Source organism: Ochotona princeps, chromosome 2 (genome assembly GCF_030435755.1).
Source record: "Ochotona princeps isolate mOchPri1 chromosome 2, mOchPri1.hap1, whole genome shotgun sequence".
Taxonomy (NCBI): Eukaryota; Metazoa; Chordata; class Mammalia; order Lagomorpha; family Ochotonidae; genus Ochotona; species Ochotona princeps.
In genome coordinates this window covers 2114214-2125393 of record NC_080833.1, presented here as the reverse complement: position 1 = coordinate 2125393, position 11180 = coordinate 2114214, and the positions used below count along the sequence as shown (strand labels likewise).

The window sequence follows — 11180 nt, the reverse complement described above, 5'->3', positions numbered from 1 at the left end:
GTCGGCGGAGACCGCGCACAGGCTCTCCTCGTTCTTAAATCACAACAACAACACGTGCTCCGTGTAGAAGTCTGAATACACAGCTAATAGTTTATTATATAAGAAAAGTAACACAGGAATATCAACATGAACCAAAATCTCACTACACAGGAGCAAAGAAGAGAGCAAAGGGTTGAAACATTCAACTTGAAACCCGTGGGGAAACAGGCCGGCTGTGGCTGTGGCTGCCACAGGTTCATGGTCTGTGGGCTTCCCGTGCCGTGGGGGGTTGAGTCAGGCAGGCACGCAGCGGTAGCATCGGCGTGGTGAGGCAGCCGTCTGCTTCTTGGCCCCGTGGCACCAACCAGTTAGCCAGTTGCCCATGTGGACACGGCAGTCAGCCATCCAGCTGCGACAGGGCACCCGTGTGCTTCACCCTCGTGACCAGAGGGCCCAACAGCTGCCACCTGGCCTTGCTGCTTCCTGCTCAGCCCTGCAGGAACTTCCTGGCTCATGGCACCTTCACTCATCAGCAAGTTCAAGTGGCAGTGGGTCTCCTGCCGCCGGACTGGTCAGCAGGGCCGAGCTCGGGGCCTTGGCCCTCCCAGGGGCTCTGCCAGTAACTCTCCGCCACGCTGAGTGACCAATGACACGCCTCAAAACCCGCTTCCCGTTTGGTTCCTAACAGCTTGCAGTGAACCTGAAGGTTTATTTTGGCAAAGCCCAAGATCTTCAGCTACCGTGCAAGCATGGTCACGAACGTCCCCAGTGCTGAACACCTTCTGGGTCAGACTCAAATTCGAAGGGGCCAGGCTGGGCCCCCACTGCAAGCCCCCCACCCCAATGTCATGCTAAGCTAAGTGCTGCTCATCAGCAAGCTCACCACGCCCACGTCTGGCTTGCTCTGTCCTGCTGGCTACGGAAACAGTTTTCCCAGGAGGAACTCCTGCCCTGGGCTCCAACGTCTGCTGTCTGAAGGAAAGAGCCTAAAGGAGAGAGAGAGAGAGAGAGAGAGAGAGAGAGAGAGAGAGAGAATCCTGCATGTGCTGGCTCACTCCCCAATGGCTGCAGTGACTGTGGCTGGGCCAGGCCGGAGAACAAGCACCTAGATCCATCCTCCTGCTCTCCCAGACCCAGGAGCAGGGATCTGAACTGGAGGTGGAGCAGCCAGGACTCAAACCAGTGCCCGTCTGGGGTGCCAGCATCAACAGAGGGGGCTTAGCCACTATAGCACAGTGCTGCCCCCGAAACATGTTTCTTCAAAACACAATGCATCCGGGAACTGGCAACGTGTTCCCCTAGCCAGCCCCTGGTCCCTCTGCCTCACCCCACAGTGCCCAGTCCACACCGCTCCTGTTCACGGCTCTGTGGTCCCACCCAGCAAGCCGCATGCAATGGAGGAAAGGGTCCCCCAGCCCTGGCAGAGCCCGGGGTGTTGTCCGAGCCCGGGGTTCATGTTCCAGGAGCTGGGATGTCAGCATGTGGCTGGGAACTAACTCAGCCAGGCCTTCCCTTCCCTGCCAAATGGAAGTGGAAAACAACCCACGAAGAGATGTGTGGCCCAAGTGCCAGGGGTCACGTCCCACAGACCCTCCCAGCCCCACTGGGAGATTGTGGCTGACCATGCAGGAGACCACAGCAAGTCTGCTCCTGGGACATTCTAGGGCCGAGCTGATTTGCTGGACACCCTCGTGACCTTGAGACTCACGAACCTGTCTGTGAAGAGAGATGCCCACAGTGCATTTCTGAGCCCAGAGGCAGTGGCGGCCGTGCTGCCAGCCGCAGCAGCATCCTCTGTCACCCCAGAGGTGGGTAGGAATCGTCCCTGCTGCCGGTTCCCACCAGGGACAGTGGCCCCTGGATTGAAACAGTTTTGCCTCTTGCCCACACATTTTTCAGAAGCCCTTGCCCCAGGAGGCCTTGGAGGGTCTCCTGCGCGAGCCATTGACTGGCCATAGGCGCCTGGAAATGGACGGCAGGAGTGCAAGGTGTTCTTGTGTCACTCACAGCCAGAGCCATCCCTGCTGCTCCAGAAACAGCGACCTGTGAGTTGAGTAAGACCAACGTTCACCGAGAGTTGGCAAACAAAATCCTTCCACAACAGCACTCAGAAATCAGCAAGGTTTCCAAAGTCAGACGGAGGCGAGCCAGTGTGAGCGTGGGGCTGTGTCCTCGTAAGAAGATTCTGGCGAGGTGCTCATCGGTGCTGTAAACACGTCCACGTCGCATTTCACATGAAATGCCAGAGCCCTCCCTTGGCTTTCAGGGAGTCTCTGCGGGGTGCTAAGAGACTACTTGAGGCAAAGCTAATTAAGTTTTATGAAAGAGAATTCAGCACATCACAGCCTCTGCACCCATGGCTGCCCCACAGCGCTCATCAGGTGCAGCCATGGGCTTCGAGACATCAACAAGCATTTGTTCGGCCCCATGCAGGCATCTTTCCATCTTACTGGGCTTGGATGCTAACCCCTTTCAGGGAATGCTGTCTGAATGGCGCATGTGTGTTCTGGTCCCAAGCTACACAGGAGACATTTGCTGTTCGCAGGTGACCATGTCCCTGTGTGTCCCAGGCGAGTGAGCCGGCTCGTTGTTGGTGCTGTCCCTACATGACAGGGGTGGATGGGCACATTTAAGTCCACCCCCTCAACTCCATGCTCAGGGCCCTCAGAATGTTTAGCATGGAACCCTCTGGAAGAGAAGGCCGTGCAGCTCCTGGGAGGGGCGAAGGACACTTTCAGGGCCAAGGGGACCTTTCTCTCAGCTGTACGAGCTGGGTGCATACAGGTGGGTGTGAGCTGTGTACCTACAGGTGGGTGTGAACTGTGTACATACAGGTGGGTGTGAGCTGTGTACCTACAGGTGGGTGTGAGCTGTGTACATACAGGTGGGTGTGAGCTGTGTACCTACAGGTGGGTGTGAGCTGTGCACATACAGGTGGGTGTGAGCTGTGTACCTACAGGTGGGTGTGAGCTGTGTACATACCGGTGGGTGTGAGCTGTGCACCTACAAGTGGGTGTGAGCTGTGCCCATGCAGGTTGGTGTGAGCTGTGTACCTACAGGTGGGTGTGAGCTGTGTAGATACAGGTGGGTGTGAGCTGTGTAGATACAGGTGGGTGTGAGCTGTGCCCATGCAGGTTGGTGTGAGCTGTATACCTACATGTGGGTGTGAGCTGTGCACATACAGGTGGGTGTGAGCTGTGCACGTACAGGTGGGTGTGAGCTGTGTACATACAAGTGGGTGTGAGCTGTGTACCTACAGGTGGGTGTGAGCTGTGCACCTATAGGTGGGTGTGAGCTGTGCACCTACAAGTGGGTGTGAGCTATGTAGATACAGGTGGGTGTGAGCTGTGCCCATGCAGGTTGGTGTGAGCTGTGTACCTACAGGTGGGTGTGAGCTGTGTACCTACAGGTGGGTGTGAGCTGTGTAGATACAGGTGGGTGTGAGCTGTGCCCATGCAGGTTGGTGTGAACTGTGTACATACCGGTGGGTGTGAGCTGTGTACCTACAGGTGGGTGTGAGCTGTGTACCTACAGGTGGGTGTGAGCTGTGTACCTACAAGTGGGTGTGAGCTGTGCACGTACAGGTGGGTGTGAGCTGTGCACATACAGGTGGGTGTGAGCTGTGTACCTACAGGTGGGTGTGAGCTGTGCACATACAGGTTGGTGTGAGCTGTGTACATACAGGTGGGTGTGAGCTGTGTTGAGAGTTTGGAGGTCCATGAAGAGAAGCCCCGCCCCCACCTCAGGTGCACGACACGCCTGTCCCTTCTCCTGGACACTCTGTTTTCTGGGTTTCACAGGGCACGGCACCTCCAGTCAGCTGCTGCCTAAGACCAGAGCTAACGGGAGCAGACACTCTTGCCTTGGTGCTCCTCTGGTGGGTGGCTTCCTGCCCAGGGCCACCAGGAGACCGAGCTCCTCTGGTGAAGGCAGGCCTGGTCTGGACTGTGAGCTGTGCAGACTGGCTGCGGTATACGTGCTAGCTGAGCTCTTTCTAGAATGATCTGAAGCCAGAGGACCCTCAGTCCATGCGGTGGTCAGGACAGCACAAAGGTGGTGACCACTCCATTCACCCACAGCCGACTGCAAGCTGCAAAATGGCCCATGGCCACGCACGCTCCAAGAAGTCTGCAAGGAGGGGCTGGGGGACGCATTGCTTCGCGACAGGCAGGAGCCGTCGCCGGAACACTGAGTGTCAGTCACACAGAGCTCTCTTCATGGCAGGCAGAACGTCGATGTGAAACAAGCAAGAAATGAGATGCTCAGATGACGAGAGCTTTGCTCACTTATGTGGGCCACGCTGTTTACGCTAGAAAAACAAACCAACAATCCAAAAACAGTACGGCAGAGCGAACTGACAAACCACTCCAAAATTACGCGAATCACAGCATGGCTCACTTTAAAGCAGATGTTGTTGGCAAGGAGGTGGCAGAGTGAGCACCGTGGCGGAGGGGACTCCTGAGCCTGCAGCTGCCTCTGGCACCAGGTGGGACAGTGGCCCCGCGGCCGGCACCCTCCGTCTCTGCCCCCTCACCGGGCCCCTCACTGTGGTGCTATGTCCACTCCGCAGCCTGGGGGCTTGCGGGACAGTCAGGCAGGGCTGTCTGCCCTGATCGGGTGTCCTAGCCGGGACTCTCAGCGCCTCAGCTCCCAGAGGGAGGGGCAGTGCCACCCCTCTCTCTGCTCCTTCACTGGTTTCCCGCCTCCTCTCACAGTGGAACGCAAATCCAGCCCAGGGAGGCTGAGCCCGCCCTGTTTCCTACCACACCGCGACGTGCAGGAGGCCAGGCAAGCAGGTGCCACACAGGGCGAGGAGTGAGAGCTTGCTCCTGCGGGTTGGCCAGAAGAGCCCTCGCTCCTCCAACTCCTGAGCAGGCAGTGTCCTGAGCCTCACAGCTGACAAGAATGACCCAGGAATCAGGTTCTTGGCGTTCCCAGGAAGGTTCGAGGGGCACCCAGGCTCAGTCATGCTGAAACACCCCATGAAAGAGGAAGCGGGCGTTCACAGACAGACTGAGTGTCCCTCTGAGGTGGACAGTGGAAGGACCATGCTGGCTCACCTCCCCACAGATGGTCCTGAGCTCCGGGGCCCCATGGCCCCGTCGGGGAGGAACGTCGGGCGACAGAGTCTCTCTCGTGGGCAAAGGTTCCAGCAGAGACAACATAGACTGTGCAGACCCCCGATGTGCTGTGCACTCCCAGCTCTGCAGCCCGGAGCCCAGGAGTGTGGCTAGGAGCGAACCCTACTCTCACGAGAAGACACACAGATGCAAGGCCAGCCGAGGCCCACGGGAGAAACGAGTGGCTAAACTTGGGATGCTGAAGGCTACCTGCTGCCCAGGCCGTCCCCACACCCCCACTCTGGTTGCAATGGAGGAAGGTTAGGCTGAGAAGCCAGAGCCTAGGGACACACGGCTTTTGCCCTGGACGTGGTGCAAGTCAGGCCTGGCAGGATGTGGGCAGGAAACGTGCCTCTCCTTGCCCAGAAAACCATGCCTTATACACTCAGAATTTATGCAGCCAGCCACATTTCAGCATGAACGTGACACGGAGCGCTTGTTGACGAGCAATGGCTAAGCCCCAAACCAGGCTTGACCCAGCAGAAGGAACGCTCGGTCCCCTTGAAGTAAGTCGAGTCCTTGCTAAGGCTCGAGGGCTCTACGGGCAGCAGGGGAGAGTACCAGTGCTGGCCGGGGAATTTAGTGCCCCTGGGGAATGAAGGTGCAAGTAGGCCAAGCCATGGCACCTTGCTTAAGTTAGCAGCCTGCAGCAGGGGGCAGGACCAGGCCCCCAAGGACGGGGTGCTGTCCGTGAGTGGACTGTGGACTCAAGCAGAGCAGACATACCACAAAGGGGCAGGAGCAGACCAGGTGGGCACTACAGCCCTGGTCAGACTCGCCAGGGACCAGCACCTGGACCACTGTTGGCCAGGGGGGGTTCTGAGGCACATCGACTGGGTTCCCACCACTGTGCCTGAGAAGAGCTGCTCTCGGGGGAGCCAGCAGCCCTCGTCCCCTCGAAGGCTCCAGGGCAAAGTCCTGGGCACCCACGGGGCAGCCGCGGCCTGCAGCTGGGGCCAGGCCATGGGCAAGGACAGGAATCATGGCTCCCTGTGGCTGCCCCCTCCGTCCCTGGGTCACTGGCCAGGGCAGCCTACTCCTCCAGTTACAGAAGCCCCAGTCCTCACACTGTGTCCACGCCCAGCTGCCATCAAGAAAGCCCCCACCTCCACCAAGCGGACAAACGGAGAGGGCTGGAAGACACAGAGGAGGGAACGAGCGTGACCACCACGCAGGTGGACCTTGGGACCTGGTGGTGCCCGGAGCCGATCCAGGCACTGGCGGGGAGAAGGGTGGAGAATGACAAAACCGAAAGCGTAAGGATCAGTGAATTCCCAGTGCGTGATGACGCATGGATGCGGACGTCAGCGCCGTAGTGCCTCCAAGCTCCTCCCCAGGTACCAGGAGCTACCAATTCGGGCTTGGCCAGCACACGCCTAGGGAGCCAGAGCGGGGGCAAGCCAGGACCCCATCCGCCCTGACCTTTCACCTTCGGTTGACTCGGTCTGCGGCACCTCCCCGCCTTGTTCACTCACCTCACTGTAGAACTGTCGCACCTGGACCTCGCGCAGGACACAGCTTCCCCAGGGGCAAGCTTGGCCTGTCGCTGGAGGGAGGGACGTCCCTCAGGGACCCCCACAGCACCCCCTGCTGACAGTCACCAGGAGCCCCCCAACCTCCGCAGGCCTGGCACTGTTGTCAACTCACTCAGCGGGGATTCCCTGTCCTCAGGTCCCAGGGCCCTGAATCCCCAAGGGGAGATGCTGTTGTAGGAACCCTGGGGGCAGAACATAGCAGAGGTGGACACAGGACAGGCCAGACAGCTGTGCCAGAGTTCCTGCCAGCGCTGGGATTCCCGCTGGGGTCCCAGAAAGCCAGGTCCCCACTCCCGGCCCTGGGAACCCAGCCCAGAACATGCCAGACACTGCCGGAGGGGGCAGCCCAGGCAGCTGGCACACTCCCATTTCAGAGCAGCTGGAGCCCCGTGCCAGCCCGTGCTCTCCCTGACGCACGCACACACAGGCTAAGGATATATTCCTTTAATGTTTGAATGTGGAAATCTTCAAACTTCAGTCTCTGCTTGTATAACACCAAGGCCCCAGGCCCCACCCACCCCCAGCCCGGGCTGCCTGGCGCTGGGGCCCGGGCAGCAGCAGGGGTCGCTGGGTAGCATCCACAGGACGATGACATGGGAGAGGCTCTGCGAGACATGGGCGTGGGGACACAGCATTCTCGACTCGGGCCCAGGAACAGGATTCTCCCACTCGGGGCCACTCACCACGCACCACGAGGCCGACACGGCAAGGGCCACGCAAGGACCTCACGGTCTGGGTCGAGACTGTCCCCTAGGGCAGATGACGATGTGACACCATGTCACCAGAAATGGACAAATGTGCTCACCTGCGGAACTGGCTTTCCAAGATAGGAGTATATATGCAGGTGTGGTGTGCAAGTCTGTGTGTGTGGACATGTGTGGCCAAGGTAGAAATCACCGGTTTATTCTGTTCGTACTAAGCATGTTAAATAAATCAGATTTGGGTGACCTATAACACAACTCTTTTTTTAAAAAGGAACATTTAAGATCTTCAAAAATTGCTACAGTACAAAAAAAGCGTGTGTGTGTCTGTTGGCATTTATATATTTATAGATGTATATTAACCAGAAATAGCGACTCTGTCGGAAGACAGTCCCACCCCTGTGTTCTGGAAGATTCCTTAGCGTGGTTGGCACGGCTGCAGCCGGCAGCCAAGCCTTCGGGTCAGTACATGGCACATAATGGTATTATTGGCACAAGTTCAGATCCTGGAGCCAGTCCCGGCCTGGGCTGTGTCCTCCTGGCCCATCCGCCAGGCCTCCTTCCTCTCGGCTTCAGGTCCTGCCGGGCACTGCTCCTTCCTGCTCTCCAGAGAAAACGCTGGGACAAGGCAGTCACCCTCAGGCAGGGGCACGTGTACAAAAATAGATTTGGCCTAGAGCGTGCTGCTCCGCGGGATTCCCAGCGTGGACACGAGTGGCAGGTGCTGGGACCCTCCCCTGTTGAGTTTCAGATTTTGTGGGTTTTGTTGTTGTTGTTGGTTTGTTTTTACAGGTTCACCAACGTGTTCCTGTGTGGAGAGAAAGCAAGAGGAAATTAAATTGCAGCAGGTCCTGGGCGCCACGAGCCGGGGATGGCGGCGGCCTCTGCTCGGTCAGCAGGTGCCTGGCGTCCGCTCAGGAGAACCAACCGTGGGCAATGGGAGCATGCACTGGTACTCGTGGGTGGTGACCGTCATTTGTGTGGGGGACACCCCCCTTGCCCACAGGACACTGCAGCCCACAGAGGTGCCCCACAGGAGCATCCCACTGGCCCACGCCCAGCCAGCTCCTTCCCCTTGCTCCGGCACCATAAGAGGGACTAGAGTCCATGTCAGCCTGAGCTGGGGATGGACCGAGAGCTTGCGGCAGGGAAATCTCCCATGCTTTGCCAGGTGAACTTGCCAAAAGGGGTCAGGTCTGTTGGCCATGGTGGCCATGGTCAGCTGTCAGGCAGCTGGAGCACCGGCATTTGCCAGCAGCTCCAGCGGGCCATGTAGGGGGCACCCCACCGGCTCCATAGCATTTCAGAAATGCTGACTGCCAAGCCCAGCTCTGCAGTTGTAGCCATAGGGCAGCTGGGTGAGGCCTATGCGTGCTTTAGAAGTTGCCCAGTGAGTCTATCCGCTGGCCAGCTTATCCCTGCAAGTGGGAACGCCTCCTTTGCAGCTGCAGCCCAGGCTGGCATCGGGGAGGGTACTGAGAGATGAGCACCTGCAGGCTGGCAGTGCCCGAGGAACTCCTTCTACTGGGCCCTGGCACCTCCCCCATGGCAAGGGCCTCCAGGGCCAAGGTTGGTTCTTCTCAGGTTGCTGGAGAAGGACGGGTCCTTCCTTGAGGTTGTCCTCTGTACTCAGGGTGACAGAGGCGAGACCCATGGCACCCCAGCAGGTGCCTCCCCACAGCACCCAGGAGGCAGCGCTGTGAGAGTCCGGAGATGAAGCCAGGTGTCGGCATCTTGGGGGCCCCAGCCTGGTCCAGCTCCAGCACGTGCCCAGGAGCTGGCAGACAGAATCACTGCTGTCTACCCCGAGCGTTTGCAGGGCTCGTCTAAGGACACATCCCATGACCTGGGACGGAGTGAAGCAGCTGGGAGTGTGGGTTCAGCGGGGACAGGAACATGAACGCCAACACCAGGTGACATGAGACATGGAGGTGGATGGGGCTTCCACTCACACAGCCACATGTCTGACCCGAGCGTCTTCGCAGGGGTGCCCACGGTCAACTTTACACACCAGTCACTCAGGGCTGGGCCTGGTGACCTTCCACCTGGTCCGGTGGCCAGGGACAGTCTCCAGCCTGAGTGAGTGTCCTTGGTCTCCCTACTTCTTGATTAACGGAGCTGTCTGCATTCTCAGGCATTCATGCTGGAGTGGGGGGAGCCAGCCCTGGCCTGCATGCGTCAACCATGGTGAATCAGGAGCGCCTGCCCAGGTGTCCCCAGGGACACTACCCCGGGGAGCACCTGCCTGCTGCTCACGCTGCCTCCCCCTGCCTCCCCTCTGCCTCACCTCTCCTCCTCTGCCCCGCTATGTTCTAGGCGATTCTCTGACCTCACCCCTGAGGGATGGGGGTGGACCCTGGAGTCTGTCCAGCTTTTTCCCCAGGACCACACACCTAGCTGTTGCGCTGGGCAGCTGGGAGGCGGCCCCCACAGGCTCCACAGCCTCCTTGCCCAGGTTACCTGGCACCCACCCAGGTTCCAACTCCAGACCTGGCCTGGAAAGGAAGCCGAAGAGTGAGGCTCAGGGAGGAGGCATGACCCAGCACACAGCTCTGTCTCCTAGCCGAGCCATCACAGCCTGAGAGAGACCCCGCAGACACAGCCTATTGACGAATGTCAAGGACGAGCCTGGCACCAGGGAGGGCTGGCAGACACCAAGTCCCCTACAGCAGCAGCCCGCAGGAAGGAACAAAAGCGACTCATCCAGACCCACAATGTGGCTCTCCCCAGCGTGACGGAACAGACAGGATGCTCAGAGACACGGCTCCCACCTGCACCTTGAGTGCCCCACTGGAAGCAATGCTGGCTCCTGGCAGTGGGCACACCAGGGCAGGGCTGAGGCCCAGTGTCAGGAGGGCCCTGAGGCTGCCACACAGCCTCCCAGGCACACGCGCAGCTTCTGTCCACAGGGGAGAACTGAGACAGGTTCTGCCATGAAGGTGAACACCTATGCCCCAAGCCTGCAGAAGGACCCAGGAGCCGAGGAGCTGAGCCTGCAGAAGGACCCAGGAGCCAAGGCATTGAGCCTGCAGGAGGACCCAGGAGCCAAGGCGCTGAGCCTGCAGGAGGACCCAGGAGCCAAGGCGTTGAGCCTGCAGGAGGACCCAGCAGCCGAGGAGCTGAGCCTGCAGAAGGACCCAGGAGCCGAGGAGCTGAGCCTGCAGAAGGACCCAGGAGCCAAGGCGTTGAGCCTGCAGGAGGACCCAGGTGCCAAGGCGCTGCGTCTGCAGAAGGACCCAGGAGCCAAGGCGTTGAGCCTGCAGGAGGACCCAGCAGCCGAGGAGCTGAGCCTGCAGAAGGACCCAGGAGCCGAGGCCCTGAGCCTGCAGGAGGACCCAGCAGCCGAGGCCCTGAGCCTGCAGGAGGACCCAGCAGCCGAGGCCCTGAGCCTGCAGGAGGACCCAGCAGCCGAGGCCCTGAGCCTGCAGGAGGACCCAGCAGCCGAGGCCCTGAGCCTGCAGGAGGACCCAGCAGCCGAGGCCCTGAGCCTGCAGGAGGACCCAGCAGCCGAGGCCCTGAGCCTGCAGGAGGACCCAGCAGCCGAGGCCGGCTGCAGGAGGTGGCTGGGGCAGGTTCTGCTCCCACCCCAACTCCAGTGAAGGCCGGCACCCAGTCGAGGCTCCTGGAGCTAGGACACTGGGAGAGGTGGGGGCTGCCAAGTGGTCTGGGAGACCCTCTGCTGGCTGCACACCTGGCATGGCAGGCCGCAGGGTGTTACCATCAGGGTGGGACTCTGGCCTGTCCAACCCATGGCCGGGCTGCTTCCCCCAACGTCTCCTTGAGCCTGGGCCCCTGAGAGGGTGGCTGCCAGAGGGCTGGGTCCTCCTCCCATCACTTGTTTCAGA

General features: G+C 59.8%; 1 protein-coding gene across 2 annotated transcripts in view; it reads right to left on the bottom strand.

The window, feature by feature from the left end:
• Positions 1 to 7093: 7093 nt before the first annotated feature.
• Positions 7094 to 11180, bottom strand: part of AJAP1 (adherens junctions associated protein 1) — an 87262-nt gene continuing 83175 nt past the window's right edge. For both annotated transcript variants that reach the window (XM_058660773.1, XM_058660772.1), the window contains exon 6: positions 7094 to 8143. The gene's annotated coding sequence lies outside the window, so the exon portion shown is untranslated. The remainder of the gene's footprint in view (positions 8144 to 11180) is intronic.